General features: G+C 47.5%; 1 protein-coding gene across 2 annotated transcripts in view; it reads right to left on the minus strand.

Annotated features, from left to right (window-relative positions):
- The window catches only part of LOC145396850 (limbic system-associated membrane protein-like), a 325,065-nt gene that overhangs the window by 116,656 nt on the left and 203,409 nt on the right, over nucleotides 1-5,000 (minus strand). The window lies entirely within an intron of this gene.

Genomic DNA, 5,000 nt, shown 5'->3' on the forward strand with positions numbered 1-5,000 from the left:
TGTGCTTGTACTGAGGCAGGCAGGTGGGTTAGGCAGGTGAGGCAGGAAATTGAGGTAGGCAGGGAACGAGGCAGAGGTGAGGCAGGAAACTGAGACAGGTAGGGAACGAGGATGCAGGTGAGGCAGAGGTGAGGCAGGGTGAGCCAGGAAGTTGAGGTAGGCAGGGAACGACGATGAAGGTGAAGCAAGGGTGAGGCAGGGGGTAAGGCAGAGGGTGAGGGAGGGGAAGATGGAGGTAGAGGATGAGGCTGATGAGGAAGGAATGGGTCATCTTTCTCCCCCTCTTCCTCCCTTTCCTCTCCCTCCTCCCTTCCCTCTTTTCCTCCCCCGTCCCTCCCATCCCTCCATTTCCCCCCTTCCCCCCTCTCTCTCTCTCTCTCTCTCTCTCTCTCTCTTCCATTACACATCTCCCTTTCCTCCCTCTCTGTCTTTTTCCCTCATCCCTTTCCCCTCTCTTTCCCTTCTCCTTTCCCTTCCTCTCTCTTCTTTCCCTCCCTCTCCATCTTCATCCCTCACCACTGTCCCCTCTCCTCCCTCTCTCGTTTCCCTCCCTCTCCGTCCTCTTCCCTTACTTCTTTCCTCCTCGTTTCTCTCTCTCCTCCCTCCCCTCTCTCTCCTCTTCTCTCACCTCTTTCCCTCTCCCTCGCTCTCTCCTCCCTCCCCTCTCTCTCTCCCCTTCCCTCCCTTCCGCTCTCTTCTTTACCCTCTCTCTTCTCTTCCCTCACCTCTTTCCCCTTCCCTCGCTCTCTCCTCCCTCCCTTCTCTCTCCTCTTCCCTCCCCTCCCCTCCCTTCTCTCTCTCTCTCCTCTTCCCTTCCCTCCCCTCCCTTCTCTCTCTCTCTTCTCCCCTCCCTCCCTCCCTCCTCCTCTGTCTTATATAAACTGCTTGAACCAATTCAACTTTCCTGGCCCTAACCGACTTAACAGTTTTAACCGTCCCAGCTCAGCCGTTAAATCCTGCTGATCCAACCGCTTTAACCGTTTCCACTCAACCCCGGTGGTGGAGAGGGGCGCCTTCACGTGGTGGCACTGATATACCCGGCCGGCACAACTCCCACTTATTTAAATGTCCTTCACCTACTTCCCTACCAGCCAAAAGGAGGATGGTGGACTTCAAATTCAAGAGTTTAACCGTTCTGTTTTTAACCGTTTCAACCGTTTTTAACCGTCTTAGCCGTTGTAACAGTATTTAACCGAGTAAAAGTAAATAATTAAAAATAAATAAATTAATAATACTAATAAAAACTTAAATAAATCGCAATGGAAGTGGTGCTAGGGAGCCTCCTAACCCGGCGAGAATACAGGCCTCAATGTCTTGTTTATGCAACTGTCAACTCTGGAACTGTCCTCCTCAAATCTCATACTCTCGTGGGGTTAAAGAGCTACCTAACGCCTCTTCCTTAGCGATTTATTTTTGGCTATGGCTACTTACTATCCTTTTCTGTGTTGTTATTAGAGTGTGGTGACATTAGATGGATTTAAGAAACAATACGGGAGGACAGTTAAGGTGAAATAAGCAAAATAAATCGCTTAAGAAAAGGTGTTAGGGAGCGCCCAGTGACCTTTAAGCCCTGTGGAGGAGATGGAAGAAGCCCTAACAGCCCAATTAAGGAAGCCTCCTAAATCTTAACCAATCTGTCTCACTTAATCACTCTAACAGGCCCAGTCTGTGTGTGTGTGTGTGTGTGTGTGTGTGTGTGTGTGTGTGTGTGTGTGTGTGTGTGTGTGTGTGTGTGTGTGTGTGTGTGTGTGTGTGTGTGTGTATCTCTGTCTCTCTCTCTCTCTGTCTCTCTCTCTTTCTCTGTCTCTCTCTCTCAGGGTCGGTACTGCAGTGGTCAGGTCCTGGGTTCGTCCGGAGGGTAGAGAGAATAAATAGGCTATAACATGGTATTAAGATAGCTTCAGTCAGTCAGTCAGTCAGTTGGTCGGTCAGTCAGTTAGTCAGTCAGTTGGTCAGCGAGGAGGTAAGGCCAAGCAGGCAGGTATCCAGGTAATTACTTGCTCACCTTGTTAATCAGTCAATTCAGCTGTTAGTCACTCACCCGTAGTTAATTAAACCCAAGGGCAGTCTCTCTCTCTCTCTCTCTCTCTCTCTCTCTCTCTCTTCGTAAAATAAATAAATCCTTCTAGCGGTAATATGAATAAAATCGGCCGGGGGAGAGAGAGAGAGAGAGAGAGAGAGAGAGACTCGTTCACTGTGAGGTCATAGACAGTGGGAGAGACAGAATGAGAAAAACAGCTCCAGATTTGACCCGTTGCATACACGAATGAGGGTAAAGGTTAACTCCTGCATTAGGGAGTGGGAGAGAGATTAGAGGGGAAGGAGGGGGGGCGTATCTAGTGCAAGGAGGGAGGGGGGAGGGGGTAAAGAAGAGGGGGTCAAGGACAAGCTGTTGAGAGTGGATGGGGGAAAGTGCAAGAGAGAGGCTTCATGCATAGTAAAGAGCGACCTGGCTTTCCTGTCTCCCCCGACTCTCACTGCCATGTTAGGTCAGGCTAGGTCAGGATGAGTTAGGGTGAGGTCAGGTGAGGCCAGGATAGGACAGGGGAAGCTAGGTCAGGTCTGGATAAGTGAGGTTCGGTTTGTATAAGATAAGGTAGGTTAGGTTGGGTTACGTTAGGTCGAGATGGGTTAGGTGTGAAGATAAAGAGGAGGTGAATGCATAATACACACTCCCTCACCCCACTGTCTCAGCCCCTCAGCACAGCACAGCAAACTGGCATGTGTCTGCGAACAGGTGTGCCCTAATTAACCTCTTATGACCTCACACACCTGCACACTCCCCACACGTCACCCACGGAGGCATGCACACCTGATGATGGTAACGTACTATTGTTGATACGTTAAGGATTTCGCGGCACACACACACACACACACACACACACACATTCAACACAGCAAAAGATAACCTAACAAATTCTCTCTCTCTCTCTCTCTCTCTCTCTCAGCACTTAAACCCACCCCAAGACTCCCCAAAAAAATACAACTCCTTCAAGCTTGCCCCCAAGAAACCTGAGTAAGATTTTAAGAATATTACTAATCTTAAGATGTGCGTAAGATGGCGTCTGTATAATCCTCTCTAATCCACCTACCCTACACTTATCATCTCTTTATCTTCTCTTATCTAGGTGCCAAACACTCCTCACTATGCACTTAATCTTATCTTGCACTTCATCTTATCTTCTCACCTGCTAAACACTTCAGGTGATCTTCTACCTTGATCTTCCTTAACACATATTCTGATCTTCTCAAACACTTAGGGTGGCATCCTGGTGTCGTTAGGAAGCTTAGTAACACCTCTTCCTTACCGTTTTATTTGTGATTCTGCTCCGTGACTATGTTCTTGAGTGTTATTCATGCATTTACAAACACCTCTTCCTTACCGATTTATTTGTAATTCTGCTCCGTGGCTATATTCTTGTGGGTTATTCATGCAATCTATGTTGACATTAAAAAAAACATAAGAAGCAAAGAGGAGGATATAGAGACGATTGGAAAATAATTCGCTAGGGAAGAGATGTTAGGGAGCCTCCTTACCCTCCAAGAATATGGGCCTTGCTCTGACCTCGAACACTGATTGATTACCACCGCCAAGGAGGTTACGTTTTCACCCCTGTCCGGTTGTTTGTTAGTTGGTTGGTTTGTGATCAAGTTTACACAAAAACTACAGGACGGATTTCCACAAAACTTAGTAGAATAATAGTCCATGGTGCAGGCTACACCCCATTTAATTTTGGTGCGGATCTGGATAAAGGTGCGGATCCAAGAATTATTTTCCACTTTCCTTAACACGCGAGATAGGGCGCTGGCGGAGGTATGCGCTCTACTGAGTGCCATTCTAGTTGATTCTGTTACTGATTCTGATTCTGATGTGTTATTTTGATTTTGCTGTTGATTCTGATGCGTTACTCAGATTCTGAATGGTATTGATCCTGTTATTGATCGATTCTTGTCTTCATTTGTTATTTTCATTCTGTTATTGATGATTCTGAATGTTATAGATCCCGTTATTGATGGATTCTGATTCTGATGCGTTACTCTCATTCTGTTATTGATGATTCTCAGTGTTACTAACCCTGTTATTGATCGAATCTTGTCTTTATTTGTTATTGTGATTCTAAATGTTATTGATCTCGTTACTAATTGATTCTGACTTGTTATTTTGTGTCATTGATCCTCAGTGATTCTTGTCCAGCCCTTCACTCCAGACCCGCAAATATGGGAGAGAAAAAGTGTCATTGCGTCCTGGAACTTGGAATCCAGGAACCTGGAATCCTAGACCCTGGAATCCTGGAACCTGGAATCCTGGAACCCGGAATCCTGGAACCTGAAATCCTGGAACTTGGAATCCTGGAACCTGGAATCTTGGAACCAGGAATCCTGGAACCTGGATTCCTAGAACCCGGAATCCTGGAACTTGGAATCCTGGAACCTGGAATCCAAGTCTCACCTGGACGGAAACGCTGTCTGGACTGGAAGATATGAGTATTGGAAGCTGGAAGGAGCATCGGGGGGGGAAAGGGCTGGAAGGCGTCGGATAAGAAGGGGGAATTCTGGAAGGAGGAGGAGGAGGAGGAGGAGGAGGAGAAGGAGGAGGAGGAGAAGGAGGAGGAGTAGGACGAGGAGGAGGAGGACGAGGAGGAGGAGGACGAGGAGGAGGAGGAATGAAAATGGTACGACAATAAAAAGTTCGTAGAGAGAGAGAGAGAGAGAGAGAGAGAGAGAGAGAGAGAGAGAGAGAGTGATAAAAGCCTGAGAATCTGAACAAAACTGAAATTCATGACAACAAAGGGATCGAGCGAAGGGGTGGATCGAGTGAAAAGGATCGAGAAAGAAACAACACTGGTGGAGCGAGAAGATGGAACGAGACAGTGGAGCAATGTAGCTGAGAGACTGAGTGGCGAAGCGAAAATGTGGAGCGAGAAATAGGGGGTGGAGCGAGAAAGGACTACTATTAATGGAGCAAGGTGGTGCGAGGAAGCTAAGTGAGGGGGTGGAGC

This window comes from Coenobita brevimanus, chromosome 39, assembly GCF_032717465.1.
Source record: "Coenobita brevimanus isolate Jiangsu-jjx chromosome 39, ASM3271746v2, whole genome shotgun sequence".
NCBI lineage: Eukaryota > Metazoa > Arthropoda > Malacostraca > Decapoda > Coenobitidae > Coenobita > Coenobita brevimanus.